General features: G+C 42.6%; 1 protein-coding gene, 2 long non-coding RNA genes and 2 other non-coding genes across 8 annotated transcripts in view; 3 read left to right on the top strand and 2 right to left on the bottom strand.

The window, feature by feature from the left end:
* Window positions 1–6,004, bottom strand: part of LOC108918597 (vitamin D3 receptor A-like) — a 28,111-nt gene extending 22,107 nt beyond the window's left edge. Inside the window, exons 1-3 of one of the 4 annotated variants that reach the window (XM_018726046.2) lie at window positions 5,939–6,004; window positions 5,072–5,155; window positions 4,447–4,567 (exon numbers count right to left, since the gene is read on the bottom strand). The gene's annotated coding sequence lies outside the window, so the exon portion shown is untranslated. Of the gene's footprint in view, window positions 1–4,446; window positions 4,568–5,071; window positions 5,217–5,826; window positions 5,903–5,938 lie in introns of those variants that run through there. The other 3 variants (XM_018726048.2, XM_018726047.2, XM_018726049.2) reach the window with 3 other exon arrangements.
* On the top strand, window positions 5,661–8,205 carry LOC114909336 (uncharacterized). Its single transcript, XR_003797236.1, has 3 exons — window positions 5,661–5,741; window positions 5,843–6,214; window positions 7,827–8,205. It is a non-coding gene; the product is annotated as an uncharacterized LOC114909336 (long non-coding RNA).
* Window positions 6,931–9,164, bottom strand: LOC114909335 (uncharacterized). Its single transcript, XR_003797235.1, has 3 exons — window positions 8,918–9,164; window positions 7,452–7,605; window positions 6,931–7,183 (listed from the first exon to the last, which is right to left on the bottom strand). It is a non-coding gene; the product is annotated as an uncharacterized LOC114909335 (long non-coding RNA).
* Window positions 9,165–12,252: 3,088 nt separating this feature from the next.
* Window positions 12,253–12,324, top strand: trnaq-uug (transfer RNA glutamine (anticodon UUG)). The gene has a single exon. It is a non-coding gene; the product is annotated as a tRNA-Gln (tRNA).
* A 509-nt stretch (window positions 12,325–12,833) lies between these two features.
* On the top strand, window positions 12,834–12,905 carry trnaq-uug (transfer RNA glutamine (anticodon UUG)). Its single transcript has one exon. It is a non-coding gene; the product is annotated as a tRNA-Gln (tRNA).
* The last annotated feature ends 923 nt before the right edge of the window (window positions 12,906–13,828 follow it).

Genomic DNA, 13,828 nt, shown 5'->3' on the forward strand with positions numbered 1-13,828 from the left:
CTGTGTACCTGACTACATGTGGGGAGACTCCTCATGTTGGCAGAAATACCCTTTTCTCATGTACCTTGACTAGAAGAAAATGCACAGTGGACAACAGAGTAATAAAAACATTTTTTAAAAGATGACATTTTCAACATGCTTAGAATCCTGCTGCAGTCTGCAGAAGACATGCTATTTTTTTAACATACATAGATAAAATGTTTTTAACCCATTCTAAAATACAGTTTCGAGTATTACCTCTTTTCTTGATCACATAGTCACAATGTAACGAAAAATATGATTGGTGTTTGGGCTCATGCATTCTGTTTCCATATCTGAATATCATAATTATACCCTAAATATTGTAAAAACACTGACCATACGTCTTCCGAATAACCAGTTGTAAGTGGAACGTTAATTTGGAGACATGAGCTATTCTCCATAAAGAATGTATGCCTACAAATAAACTAAAGTCATGTTCTGACAAGTACTTCTAAACCATGTCAGTATCTTTGCAGGGACACACTGTGCACAAACTCCTCTGCAAAATGTATTAATACTGAAATACATAAAAAATGTATTAGCTCACACTAATGGCATTCTAAGGAACAGAAAGAGCAGCTAAAACTATCGGAAGTTTCAAGAATGCCAGCAAAGAACTGCAGAGCTTTCAATGGAACAATTACTTAAAAAAGCATACATTTAAACATATTATTAAACTGCATATCACATTTGTCAAAGAGGCTGCAACTTACCTCCTCCCACCCAGATTTCAGGAGAAAACGGGGGGAGTGAAAGAGGGGAAAATGCAAACGCTGTGTTTTACTGCATACCTCTGGCTAATTCACTACACAAGCATAGACATAAAACAAATCTGCAGTGAGCCGACCTCAAATGACCCACTAAACACAGTGAAGTACTGTGTCCGACTCTATATTTAAACAGACCTGCCTCAAGACACACACACAGGCACACACACATTACTTTAACTTGTGGGGCAGAGCTGAGGTGGAAGGATGAACTAGTAGCAGAGCAGAATAAAAACCAGCACGCAAACTCTGTCCTGACTGTCGTGGATTATCAGCAGACTAGCTGTCCACAGGCGCATGACCGTGACAAACAGGCGGGGTACACTGGGGGGGGGGAAACTACGTCTTGCATCCAATCCCAATGGGCTCCACATAAGCCCTCCTCCCATGAACAAAGCACCCGCCCCTCATCTCCACCACGAGCAGGAACGGACACCCCTACAAGTGGGCCTCTTCAAAAAGGCATAGAGACACTGTGTATAAATACAAGGCCATCTCTCCACCGTGATGGGGCTGGAGTCTCACCAGACTGAGCATTAAAAAAACTGCCACTGGGAAGTGTCAGACACCACCCATTTTAAAAGGAGAAAAAAGCCCCCATTAGACCTGCTGTTATGCTACTTCACTACAGAAACACAGTACTGCAAGAGCACAAATCTGTTCTCGAAAGGTTTCCAAGCAGATGCAGCACTATCAGGTACCCAAAACAACAAAGGCAACAACAGAGAATGACACAGTGACAGTCAACAAGAAAATAACAACATAAAACGGGACAGCCGGTAGCACAGTGGTTAGAGCTGCTGCCTTCGGACCCAAAGGTTGCAGGTTCCAGTCTCACCTCCAGTCGTAGCACTCTTGAGCAAAGGACCTACCCTGAATTGCTTGAGTAAAATTGCCCAGCTGTGTAAATGGGTAAATAACTGTAAGTATCTTAATGTTGTCAGTCGCTTTGGAGAAAAGCATCTACAAAGTGTAAAATAAATTATATGCCAAGACGAGGAAGGGTACATGCCACCTCCCCCCAATATATTTCACCTGCAAGTGTTAAACACCGATGCCTGTAAATAGAGCTGAACATGAGACACATGAAAGTTAAGACCCACAGTTCCATGTAAACATAAGATTATGACAAATAAAACCACTGATGTGGACAACCCAAGCTGAAATGAATATTACTGCCTCTAGAGAAGTGAGACAGACTATAATACAACCACTATGATGAAATTTCTGATCAACTTACCAGCTACATTTTAAATATAACAACGCTGCCTAGGAACATGTTTCACGCATTTAACAACTTGCATTACAATCATATAATGAACATATATAGTATAACAAGTACCTATACAAAGTATTCAGAGCCTTGGACTTTTCCACATTTCATTGTGTTACTGAATGGAACCATGATGTATTTAACTGAGAATTTTTGCCACTCAAACACACAATGCGCTACAATATGAAAGTGAGAAAACCAACGTTTTAATAAATGAAAAACTGAAAATCATTAAATCCAATTAAATTCAATGCCTAAGTATTCACACATCCTCCACCCAAGTTAATATTTGGTAGGACCACATTTGTCAGCCATTGCAGTGGAGTCTCTTTTCACAAGTCTCTTAAGAGCACTGCAAGTCTTGACACCGGAATTTTCACCCATTTCTTCTTGGCAAAATTGCTCCATTTCACTCTAGCTGAATGGGGACCGTTTGTGAATAGCAATTTTTAAGTTGTTCCACAGATGCTCACAGATGGATTGAAAGCTGGGTCTTGACTAGGCTACTCCAGGAGATTAACCTTTCTGGTTTTAAGTCAATCCAGTATGGATACTGCTATATGTGTTGGGTCATTGTCCCATTGAAAGGTGAATTTCTTCCAAGTCCTAGTGATCTTGCAAATTGCAGAACATTTTCCTCTAGGATTTTTCCATACTTGGCTTCATCCAATTTTCCTTTCGTCTATGAGTTTCAGTCCCTGCCACAGAAGCATCCTCAAAGCATGATGCTACCAGCATCACCTATGGTAGAGCCTGGTGATGTTCAGTGTCATATGCTCTGTTAAGTTATGTTGTGCTAAACAGAGCACTTACCACTGAGGCCGACAGTACAATTTTGGTCTCAATTCCTCGATATTATTGAGTCTCTTACACACCTTTGGGCAAACCCCAGCAAAGATGTGATATGCGCCCCGCCCCCGACTAAGACCTTCTTTTTGCCACCCGCCCATATAACACAGATGTATGACGAGCGTGTACTACTGTTGTCATGCACAGTTTCTAATATCTCTATCATGGAGGACTGTAATTCCTTTAGAGTTGCCGTTGGCCTCTTAATGGCCCTCTTTTGTGTGGATCTTGTTGCCGGGACACTCACTTGAGAAGGATGGCCAGTAATGGGCAAATTCACATTTGTTCCATATTTTCTCACCTTTTTGATGGACTTCACTGTGCTTCATGGTATATTTAAAACCTTGGAAATGTTTCTATACCCTTGGCCTGACTGGTATTTTTCAAGAACTTTGTCCCAGATCTGACTGGAATGTTCCTTGGTTTTCATGGTGTAGTGTTTCCTTGGAAATGCACTTAGTACATGGGGAAGCTCCCAGACATGAGTATATTTATTCTAAAATTATGTGAAACAGCTCAGTTGCATAAAGGTGGACTGAGACTAGTTACTTCATTATTATGCGAGCTGGTAACTTCAAATGTAAATTAGATGTGTCAAAGTAGGGGGTGAATACTTGTGCATTCAATTATTTTCTGTTTATTTCTAATTATTTTAGTAAAATGTCAATTTTTTTCTACTTTTGACATTATATGGTAATTACTGTGTTGATAGTAGCAAAAACTCTGCACCTATACTTTAATAAAATGTTAAAAAGTCCAAGGCAGGTAAATACATTTTATAGGCACTGTACATAAGATCACAAGTGATTACTGGCTTGCTCACACAACACCCAACTTAGAATGCATATCTCTGGTTACATACGAAAAAAAAAATCAGGGAAAAGTAAGATAAAATTAGAAAAAACCACTTTGTCCCCCACATTGAACTTGAAGTACCAAAACAAAATACTGGAACAAATTATTACATTTATTCCTACAGCACAGGTCACAGCAACAACTAACCCCATTCTCACTGAAGCAGGTATAGCCTTAAAACACAAAAATGAATTTGTAAAGCATCAGCAGTGGTCCTTTATATATACACACGCAAGTATTGTGTTAACACTGCAACTCGCCCAACAGTCTGAGAAGTAGTACGATGCCGACCACAGAAATTACCACAAGAAACACACCTAAAAGACGACCACTCATTACATAACACTGGAACAGGTTAACTGTGGTTTACCAAAAAAAAAGTTTCTGAAAGCGCACCATAAAATATGCACAGCATACTTGGGTAACATATTCAGATTAATAAAAAACTAAAACTGCAAGATTTTTATGTAAGAGACATACTTCAGAAGACACTTGGATAGTTCACCTTAAATAAGCACGTTAAGTTTCAAAATCAAACCTGCTGATAAGCAATCTAAATAATTAACTTATTAACTAAGTTATTAATCGTTACTTTGATGCCTTTGTCCAATGCAACTTAGAATAATATGCCAACGTATACAGCAGTGCAATTTTTAACCAAAGCAATTCAGGGTTAGGTACCTTGATCGAGGGTCCGGCGGAAGGGGGATCTGAACCCAGCTCCTTCACTGAAAGGCCACAGTACTAACCAGTAGGGTACCTACTCCTGCACCCAGCACGTTCCAGTGTGTGCCGCCATGCACTGCAGTGATACACACCATGAAAAGATGTCAACTGCCGTACAGACAGTGTATCTCAATCAAACGAACTTTCCTTTGTCAAAAGTCAAAGAACTTCACATACACTGGATTTGACATACATACATACATACATACATACATACATACATAGTACAGTGCTAACAGGAGGAGGGTAAACAGGAATTGCTGGTTTCCACTGTACAGACAACGCACACGTGGTGCAAGGAGGAGCTCAGGAGGACAGTCTCACAGGCTGCTCTCACTCGTGGTATCACCAGCGCGAGGACACTCACTGAGACCGAGGAGCACGTGGAGGCCCACGCGCCATGATGAACAGCACACTCCAGTAATCCCCCACACACAGAATTATTATTCCACATATACATTCAGTCCCGTATTCCACACACACTCATTTTGAAACCACTGACTGCACCCTACCGCCGATCGATGCTGTCACTAGTTACTAGTAGTATTACCACACGCGCGCGCACGCACGCACTGCTCACCTGTATTTCCACCACCATGACTCGTTTCCTCCTCAACTCGACTTGGAGAAGCTTCTCCTCCCGGTGAACTCGACAGCACGCCGTCTGTCAACGACAGTGAGTGAGTTTTTACACAAGTTAACCAACACGAGAAATAAAATGAGCGCTAAGCACGGCATAAACGTAAGATAAAAAAAAAGAACAGAATGCGCGCTAAAAACCCATCAGAAAACAGGACGACGACGACGCACTGGCTCCGCTAGTAGTACAGCGGTGACACATTGGTCCGGAGTGAGGGACACAGAGAGAGAGAGAGAGAGAGAGACGAAGGACGCGGGGGGGGGCAGACACAGAGAGAGACTAGGGGGTCCACCTGCCCTGCCGCTCAGGACCGACCCGAGTGCCAGAAGGACTGAGAGAGCACGTTAACCCAGGTCTGTAGCCAGGTGAGGTGAGGAGAAGCCTCGGCTCGCTGCTCGGCACCGCCGCGCACTTCCAGGTCCACACGACTCGAGCTAACAGGCTAGCGGGCTCGCGCTCCGCGGCGGCGGCGGCGACGGCTTCCCGCTCCGCGCGGGACTCAACTTTGCACACACTGTCACTGTGTGCTGTGCGCGCGTATCACTGTGACACACGGGGCCGCGGAGCGGCGGCGCGCGAGCTGTTCGTTCGAATCACACTGCTAGATAAGGTAGGTTCTCTCGCTGACCCAGATATCCTGCTATCTATAGGCACCACCTAGCCTAGTTCATTGTTTTTTTTTTATATTTTCCTACCTTACTTTTTGGACAGACTCAACTCGACGTTAATGACTGCTGACTGAGATGAAAGTGAGACTACGCAAAGCTGCACGACGGACCAAAAAACAGCGAAAAAGTCAAAACTCACGTTAGTTCGATCGGAGAGATTTCCTCAGTCGCCCCCCCCCTAAACACAGGGACATAATTTTACAGGCGACCCGCCCCGTACATCTGCAGCGACGTCCATCACGCCTATCGTCGACCAATCAAATGCGCACAAGCGGACGAGCCGAGCTTTTAATTGGTCACTGTGCATCTGAGTCGCGATCTGCTTTGTCGGCTCGGGGGCTTGTAAACACATGTGGAACCACTCCCTCCTCCCCCAGAGTTAGGGGTGTGTCGTGACGTCACAGGCAACGAAGAGGTAAACATCTCTATCCTTGTGAAGCTTAAAGTGACAGTGATTATTATTATTATTATTATTATTATTATTATTATTATTATTATTATTATAATACCAGCATTGCCGTTAAATATTTGTATGATTTAATATCTTCAAAATCGGATTACAGTTCTTTAAAATACATACTTTCTATACCGAATATAGAAACCATATCTAAGATCTGTACTGTATTTAAAAAATAAGTAATACTATACAGTAATTGAATTTCCTTGCAATACATGAGCATATGTTTGTTGGCATATTTTAATTATGTATTTTATATTATCAAAAATTTGTCTATTTTTTCTTTGTTCATATTTCAATTTTTTAAATTAAATATATTTTTATACTTTTATATTTACATAATTAGTTTTTTGTTTGTCTATAATACATAAAATATCAAACATTTTCATAAGATTGCTACATGAGTTTGCTAAATGAGTAAATGTAAATGAATGCTACAGTAATACGGTTACACACTCAATGTATGTTATGTTATATGGTTTTGCTGTTGCAGTGATTGAGGCAAGATAACTAGTATATTATTTAGTGGCCCTGTATACCTTGTTTCATAGCTGCAAGACAGAGCTGTTTCATTTCCATAAGGTTTTACTGTGTATTAAATGGCTAGTTTCCCCTGAAGATCTGAGATATAAAATATCAGAAAACTCAAAACTAACAGCATTTTCATAGAAAGTCACAGTTACATTGACATTATAAACCGTTTTGGGTGGGGTGTACTGACTAAATACTTCATATCACAGCTCACGCAGCACGCAAGGATTAATGTGACAGTTTCCTGTCAAAAGAACAAAATTCAGACATGTAAGCACTTTATTGATGGATGACAGCTGTCTGCATTCTTAAATCAGCTGACATTAGCAAGGACGGCTGAAAACCGATGCCGAAATGCCACACCATCTTGTTACTCGGAGCAGAATTGGCTGCTTTCTGTTCAAATCAGACACAAATACAGTATATGAATTATTATATATTGTATATATACATATATATATTATGTCTGAGTTACAATGAAAGAATTTCAAACAATGCACCCAGCACAAGAGCTAACTACAACGGAGCAAAAATACCAGATATTTATAAGTACTAGTTAAGCACTAACTAGCGACACTTATAAGAAAAAAAAAAAACCTTAAAAATAAGAGCACTGCAATTACGATGAATTCCAGTGTGCAGAAGCAGTGATGGAGTTCTTGACCTGGGCACAGTTGGAATGCAGATGATTATTCATGCTTTTCACTGTGGGCGTGTGTGTATTTGCTGGAGGCATCATGCCACAGCGAGAAACGGTGCGTCAGAGGAACTGGAAAAGAGGCCCTCCTGTCTCTTTTGTTGTCCTCCAGCCCACCGACCTGCAAGCAGCCATTGCAGATGCAGAAAGTGATAAAATATGACAAAGGTGGTTCACTTGAAGCAGAAAACAAAAAAAAAGTAGAGCTTCGGAAGATTCTGATGTGACTCATCAGGTATACAGAACAGCATAAAAATTCATGTGCACAAAAAGGATTGAAAGGTACACATGTCAAGTGGAAATTCTAAATCTAGCTTACTTTTTCTTTGAATCTTTTGTTAGGATGCTGCATCTAAAAATCCTGCATTTCCCAGCGGTCATGGGTTGTATCTGCTACAGTCAACGAAGCTGAGATTTTGAAGTCTGTCCGACTTACTTGCCGTGACACATATTGTAATACTCTACCACTAAAAATGTAGTCCAGCTCTTTTAATATTTCCAGGTAGTGATTAGCAGTACATAATAGAAAAAAAAATAAACAGAGAAGGTCCAGAAACTCAAATTTAAGAACACACCTACAGCCAGAGGAAATCACTTCACTTTGGAACATATGGAGTTTCCTGATGAAATAATGATGTGAACAAAAGGATTACATAACACACAATGGACTTTGTTATATGTCTGCATTCATAATTTGTCCCTTGAATAAATGAATATTTTAACATGGATAACCATGTGAAGCGTTCAGGCTCGGCTGATTTCTTTCAAATAATTTATTATAATCTCCTTAACGTTGATCTTGATCAGTACAGGCAGAAGTCTTGTGGAAAAAATTTAAAGAATGTAAAAAAAGAAACCTTAATCATATCAGAATACTACAAAATTTGGTTAAAAGATGAAAACTGAACACTGGGAACAAGAGCAGTGTCATTCGCAAATACAGTATGTGTGTAAAATGACCGAGAAATTATTGAAAAAGCAAAATCAAAAATGCATTACTGCCGACACAATGAAAATAAACTCCCAAATAAAATTTGTATAAAACGTTACTTGATCTACGGTTTTGCCCAGTAATGAATAAGTTGGTAGAGACACTGCATTAACCCCTGCATATTTTCTATTATTATTATTGTTAGTTTTGTCACAGGCACAGGCGTCAAAAGACACTCCCTACAGATACTCATATCCTACCAAGGCGGTATGGGAAGTCTGTATGAGGACTTAAGTAATCAGGGCATAGTTCATGCAGAGCATAGTCCATAACCTGATTTGATGCTGTAAAATGTCCAGCTGTTTAAATAAGAAAACGCTGAAGCTCGTTTAAGATCACTAGGGTGTGAGAACAGACTGCTGGGTACACATTACACTTCCTGCTTCCATATGAAATGTTTATTTTAAAAGGATGTACGCAAACGATACATATAGACGCCTACCTTCCGGACCAACTGATGACGTGTAGTTCTTTCGGTTGGCTTCAAACATCGAGGCCGAGAAAAAAAATAATTGAAAGCGTGTTATTACGACAAAGCGGGTGAAGCTGGCACCAGATGGCACCTGCGCGGAGTCAAACCGGCCAGTGCCGATAGGGTTCGTTTGGTCCCACGGCAGCCCCGTTGGGTGCGAGTCCCAGTTCTCCAGCTCCTCCGAAGCGCTGCTGTTATTCATTCGCGCTCTCCTTGGAGAAGTGATCTGCGGGAGTCCGCAAAACAGAAGGAGGAGGGGGGTGCGAAAGGCCCGAAATTTATTCTGGCGTCGATATTATGAAAAACATTTTTTAAAAGGTAGGAAAGATCTGGCTCTACGGTTTCAGTTTAAACACATTGCCAGAGATAAACGCAGCGCATGACGTGGAGCCTTGCCAAAAACTTAATGTGAGGTTCTCTTTCAAACCTGGAGTCAGGGAAAGCATGAAATTATTCAGGATTTACTGCACACAGGAGGCTCCACTCTTCCTGTTTTCCATTGGCTTCTTATTGTTGTTAGTCCAGATAGATGTAACATGATGTTGGCTGTTTTTTTCTACGTTAAGGTGGGAGGTCACACACATGGAGTAAACAGACCTTATAGAACTCTGCAGGCATCAGCCTGCCATCCCTTTGAAGTAATAGATGTTTGAATACTGTATCTGTGTCCCTCGTTGCCGTTCGGTTCATTGATGTGTGCCGGGGAGCGGACCCCTGCAACCATCTGGACTTTGGCCCTGCCTCAACGCGGCATTGTGGACTATGTGGAAATCGCTGCAAACATTGACATTTATGTAACAACCGGACACGACGGCGTTCCGGTTTCCTCCCGACCCGGCTTAACGTCGCGTGTTCCCGTGCGCGTTCAAACGGTGGCTCAAAGCATCACATTTGATTTGTGAGGGATGTTGTTTTTCTCCGGGCACAGCGCGCAGCCCGTATGATCGAAAGGAAGGACTCGCGTTACGGTGTCTGTGTCCCGGTGGTGCGGATCACAGTCCTGCTCTCTGGTGGGTCTGGGGTTCGAGTCCCGCTTTGGGTGCCTTGTGATGGACTGGCGTCCCGTCCTGGGTGTGTCCCCTCCCCCTCCGGCCTTACGCCCTGTGTTCCCGGGTAGGCTCTGGTTCCCCGCAACCCCGTGTATGGGACAAGCGGTTCTGAAAATGTGTGTGTCTGTGTCCCCCCTCTGCGGCATGGATGTCACCACACACTGTCTATTTGCATCGGTAGAGCTACAGAGTTCATCCTTATTACTAAAGATTACTGATTCTACCGACGGTAAATGTAAGTTAGACACGGAAACACAAGACACGTCCAGGTACTTTTGAGGTTTGAGTTTATTGCTGTGACCCCACTGGTGCATAAAGCACTAAGGACGGTCATGGCAGTAAAACACAACTGTGTGTTAAAGGGAGATCAGTTATCATCTGAACTGTAATGCAAATTATAACATGAGAAAGACAAAATCTGGGATCGGTTCCAATTGTGAATCACCACTATGCAAACCGACTGGTGTTCGTGAGGAAGTACAGGCAGGATTTTACAAAAGATCACAATTTTTTGGCTAAAGCTAGATGTATGAGAAACGCCACGTTTATCGCTGTTCAACTTGTTCCATGTACCGTATAAGCACTGACGATCATCTCTTTCGGTTCAGTTAAATCTGTTTCTATGTCGATACCCTCCCAACACACGACCTCACCGCCAAATTGTCTATAGCGCTTAACAAAGAATCATGCAATAATAATAATAATACCAAAAAAACGATGCTGTTAAAAACAAGCAAGGGGAAATTCCAGAGAGCAATGGAGGAAATAAAAAAAAAAAAAAAAAAAAAAAAAAATCCTTAGGCATGAAAAGGATGGGGGAAAAAAAAAATCCTCTGGGGGTCAAAGGGCAACTGGCTTCCAGTCTGTCCCAGCCTGAGAACTTTATATAATGAGGAAAAACAGTGAGTGTTTCATAAGCACTTTGTGGAGGGAGCAGTCAGGTGGTTGTTTGGATGCCCCTTGACTGATCAGGTGATCATCAGCGGAGGGGGCAGAACAAATGGTAAACCGTAAAGGCCTTCGGCTCCACAGCTGGCTCGCTCTAGGTGTGTCAGCGGGGAAAGACAGACACATGCTTACTGCACGTTACACGGATCAAACGGGTAGCAAAACAAACAGGTAACCAGAGAGCAGCTTGACCGCCGGCACCAACGCAGCGGGGCCCGAAATCGACGTTTCCTGCGACCGAAGGGCGTCTCGGACATCGGCCGCTACACCAGCCCACGATTCAGAGGCCCTGCGACAGAAAGCTTTGCTGCCAGAAGATTTATTTATTCCAAGAATTACAAGCAAACCTGCATCCTGCGATCAAAGAGAGCGCTCTGGCTTCTACGTGTGCAGTCCCGAGGAATAAGCAGGAGCTCAAAGCTTCAATGGCATCTCCAGCAAGCAATAGAATGTTGCAACCTCCGCGCAGCACTGCCCCCTGCCGCCCAGCTGTGCGCATGACAGCAGCGCCCTTTAAATGCTTTCATTTCCTTTTGGTCTTTTAAAAATGTAGCTTGGCTAGAACGGGGAATTGTGACGAACTGCCTTCGAACAACGGATAATCGCAAACGATAAAACAAGTATAAATTTTATATCAACATGGCACACTGAAAATGTTGGAATTTGGGTGTGTGAAAAAAAATTAACGAATAGTTAATTTTATATAGACAATTTGCTTGTTATATTTGTAGCCCTTAGAAATGTGTTTCGGAAGAGTTTGAGGATTTTAATTTGGAGACTGCTATTAGCCCACTGTGGCGCGCAAAACTCCTTACTGCCCCCTTCAGGGCGCTGTCAGTACTACAGCTCTCGAACTGTCGTGGCGCGCAAAACTCATTACTGCCCCCTTCAGGGCGCTGCCAGTACTACAGCTCCATTGAACTTGTCGTGGCGCAGTTTGCTGAAGAGACCCGACAACAAATGCAACTGTATTCGCAATTTACTCGCGCAGTAAGACGAACTATAAAGTGCGCAGTGAAGCTACGCGGGAACCATTAAGTTACCGAACGGGCTGTTTTAGTGCACGAGCTCTCCTGTCGCACATAAATGATGCGCGCGGTCCGACGCGCTACGTCACGAAAGCTGCCGCAACTGTGCTAACAAACCGGAGCCGGGCGTGAATTCCATGTTTTAGAAAGTCTGCCGTGTCGTTAACGCGTTCAACTAAACCGATTGCATAATCACAGCAAATAAAACACAATAGAAAAGAAGCTTGTAGTGAGCAGTAATAGTAATAATACAGGTTTTGGAGATACTGCGAGTGTGTCCGGTCCCATGGTGTAATGGTTAGCACTCTGGACTTTGAATCCAGCGATCCGAGTTCAAATCTCGGTGGGACCTCATAACTTTTGCAGTAGTGCATTTGAAATAAAATTACAGCCCGATTCCAAACGCGCCGTTAACAGCATTTAGAACGACGCGCACGCGGACGGCGATGTTGCAAAACGCATAGAAATGTCTGTCAAGTGCTTGGAAACCTCGCCTGTAACGCTACGCTAACAGTAACACGTGGGCAGCAGATGAAAGGAACCTGCACATTTTATTTTCATCAGCAACTAATAGGGTCTCGGCGTTCCTCTACTGCAAACATCGGGCTTCAGGACAGGATGCAACGTAGACCCCAGTTTATTATATATTGTCTTTTATGAACATGAAGCAAAATGAAACTCTATTCCAGTAAACCGAATGGGTGAAAATGAACTTTAAAAAAACCTCCACATCTCCCAACAGGGCCTCCCGTCTCCTTCGCTAAAAAAGGTGCTAAAACTGGATGAAACGGCGGAGGTTGAGACTTAGTGTTTCAGAGCAGCACGTGGGCAGAAAGAACGCAAGGGCACCGACTCGCGTGCGGCCCCATGGTGTAATGGTTAGCACGCTGGACTTTGAATCCAGCGATCCGAGTTCGAATCTCGGTGGGACCTCGTAACTTTATAGTGTGTGAGAAAGAATGTGTTTCACTCATGTATGAGCGACCGAGTGTAATTAGTGTATCTAGCAGTGTAAATTACACTGAAAATGAATTTCGGCCACGGGGGGAAAAAGCCACCGATCATGGTTCGGATGCGGTGAACATGGTGTATTTAAGTGTGCAGTCAGAATGGAGCAATAACAGAAACGCACCTCCGTTTAGTCGTGGGTTAGTTTCTGGAAAATAATAATGATGATGATAGTAAAAATCCGCTGTCAGATTTCCTGCTGAAGTTTAGCGTTGCCCGCGGCCCCTTCCTCCCTCCTCCGTTCACTTTCCGCGCGGTTTGATGCCCCCCAGTGGCGCAGAGCGGAACTACAGGTCATTTTCGGCCTGAAACATTCGAACCAATGAACAAAACGTGAGTAAATCAATCAATCAATCAATCCTTGGATCTCGGCAAAATTCGTAAATCGGGTGTTCGTAACTCGGAGGACGAGTGCGCTGCAATTTTTTTGTTACCTACTACCTCATGAATTGTCACGCCACAATATTTTGAATTTGAAATTATAAAATGAGAATCTGTTGCGCGGTAAAATATTCCGCACCAAAAATTTTTTTCTCTGAGCGACATGATAAAAATCCGAGCATCCAGAAATATAACAAGCACTTCTGCAATACTGTATGTTTTCCAAAGTGCATATTACTCAAGTATGTGAAAACATATTGATTGTAAAACTAATACACTAGGACTTTAAATTGAACATTTTTGAGTGTGAATCTGGATCATAATGGTGTTGGCTTTAATATACCTTAAAGTCTTACAAAGTTTCCATTCTAGTTGTTTGATACAATTTATGCACATTTTGTTATTGAAACATAGTTGAATAGTGAATATTGAGTATTACCCAGGTGGGATTGGGGATGCTGTTGCAT

This window comes from Scleropages formosus, chromosome 22, assembly GCF_900964775.1.
Source record: "Scleropages formosus chromosome 22, fSclFor1.1, whole genome shotgun sequence".
Taxonomy (NCBI): domain Eukaryota; kingdom Metazoa; phylum Chordata; class Actinopteri; order Osteoglossiformes; family Osteoglossidae; genus Scleropages; species Scleropages formosus.